This window comes from Magnolia sinica, chromosome 5, assembly GCF_029962835.1.
Source record: "Magnolia sinica isolate HGM2019 chromosome 5, MsV1, whole genome shotgun sequence".
In the NCBI taxonomy this organism is placed as follows: Eukaryota; Viridiplantae; Streptophyta; class Magnoliopsida; order Magnoliales; family Magnoliaceae; genus Magnolia; species Magnolia sinica.
The window spans coordinates 115,134,774-115,137,278 of record NC_080577.1 but is presented as its reverse complement, the minus strand read 5'-3'; positions in this window follow the sequence as shown (position 1 = coordinate 115,137,278).

The window sequence follows — 2,505 nt, the reverse complement described above, 5'->3', positions numbered from 1 at the left end:
GTGCTCCATCATATCCTGGTAATTCTGGCTAAGGTAGAAGAGCGATTGGTGACGCTTGATGTTGAGCTTGAGCATGGCGTGCACGTGAACGACACGTGTAAAGGAGCCGAAACAGGCGCACGCGTACCGTTTCTCCTTGAGATATTTTTGCGGGTGAAGCACCTTGATGCTCTGGCAGAGTGTGATGCATGATACGCAGGCACTTCTAAATTAAATACCATAGAAGAAAGTAATTCGAGTTAAACTGTCCAATTTATGCATATATGTTAGATGTACCAATAAACCAAAAAAATACGTTTTCTTAATGAATTTACTCTCAGATTTGTGGATATCCATTGGACGTTAAAATGAAATATCCAACGATCTTATTTCAACGAACTAGTGTCCAGAAACCAGATATTAGAATTTTACAAACAATCCTTTTTTTATAGTGTCACTTGATGACAATGATTTCCATAATCTAGTCGTTTTAATCTGCGTTAGCCTATGTCTCATGTACCATGTGCCTGTGTATTAAGTACTCTAAACTGCCGGAGTATCCGAGGATTCCCCTTGTCGTGGCCCTGCCAAAGAGAGCTTGAATGGGTGCCCATTTTAGTACAGCCTTCACACGTGCCAAAGCAATCCAAGCATGTTTGATCGGCAAGCATCATTATTCCCCTCCTTTCCTTGTTATAGCCTACGTAAGAGTTGTATATACTAAAATTTTTAGCTCATGCCCTAAAATGAACGGGACAAATAAATAAACATGGTAGATAAAACAGAGAAAAATTAACCACCGTAAATGCCACCTTTTATCCGGGGTCTTTTCCAAACGCTTCCAAACTTACCTTTCTAGCCTAAACCTTTCATGTATAGCCAGACTAATTAGGGATGAAAATACCCTTACTTTTCAAAGTTATCTTTGAAAAGCGGGAGTATTTTCATCTTCAATTAGTTTGCCTGTAAGTGAGAGTTTTAGGCTGGGAATATAAGTTTGAGAAAATTCAGAATAGACGTTGGTTAAAAGGTGAGAGTTTACAGTAGTCACTTTCTCTATAACATATGTATCACCATAAGCGCTACCCACCCAAGATATCCACAGTGGATAAAACATATACATCACAGTAAGCCCTACCCACCAAATATATCCCTGGTGACCACACCTAACAATCCAATGAACATTGACGTGGTCCCACGGACATTTGGTTACTGAAAAAGTTTCATTTAAACAACCATCAAAGGAGAGTACATATTCATCCTTCAAGCATGATGAACTAATTTCAAGAAAATCAAATATAATGATTCGGTATATAATGTTAGTTTTAGCCCATTTTCATAAAAGTGACATTCTTTTTGTTCACATGTAAGGCACATGTGTTACATTTGCCATGTAAGCCATGTGTTTGAATATGTCATAAGTTAGATTGATAACCTCCAACCACCTTACATGCCACGATCGACCTTTAAGCACTTCATATGTGCTATCTGTGTTAATACCATACATAACTACATGTGTTATTGTACACCTTCAAGAAATTGATAAGTGCTCTGTTGCCATTCATCTTATTCAACTAATTGATATGTGCAACATATGTCATTATTAATATATAAGCATAATACATGTACACGTGCCAACATACCAAGAGGCACATATTAAACAAAGGTAATTAAGAACTTAAACATCCCTCCCATCTTATATTCTGGGACTAACCCACCTATTCCACCCGACTCTTATCACGCCAAACTTCCTTTAACTCTCTCCTGTCAGCTTTTTTATCATGTTTTTCATTGTTTACCTTCCTCTCCCTAAAACAAGCCTCGTAGGACACTTGGTAGAATGATGCATCGATCGGTTCATCCATGATATCTATGTTCTATGCACTCTGTCCATCTTTTAGGTTAGCTCACCTTAAAAATACGATCTCAAAAATAGGTAGGTACAAGACTCATGACATTCATCATAGAAATAGTGGAGATTGGATGCCCACAATTAAAACCTTTTCAAGCTCACCGTAGTTTTGGTTCAGGCTGATATAAAGTATCTTCCGGTACTTGCCTTATGAACAAGTTGAATGGTATATAAACATCTGATTGAGGTAAGAAGTTTTATGCTGAGAATTTCTATTTGAACCATTTCCTATGTCGTAGCCGGTTTAAGTTTTAGATCTACCTTAGTTTTTTTCTCATGTCTAAATTGCAGCATGACTCATTGAGCATTTAGTTTACCAAGCTTGCTCCTTGAAGAACGGGTGGCAAGAATTCACATTCAGGCTAGCTAATTGTCATGTTTCGATTGGGTTTTGATAGGTTATGTACCACAATTTTATTCTAGGGTCATGTTTAGTTTTCATTTTATTATCTATCATCTAATAAGAGTTGGAATTGTAACATAATTCTATAATTATTCTAAGCTCTTTTCACGTTGGCGCAACTCCTAAGGCCGATGGATGAAGAGTTATAATCAAATTGAAACTTACTATTTATAGTAAACGCGAAATTAAAGGAAACGACTGTCGATTAAGG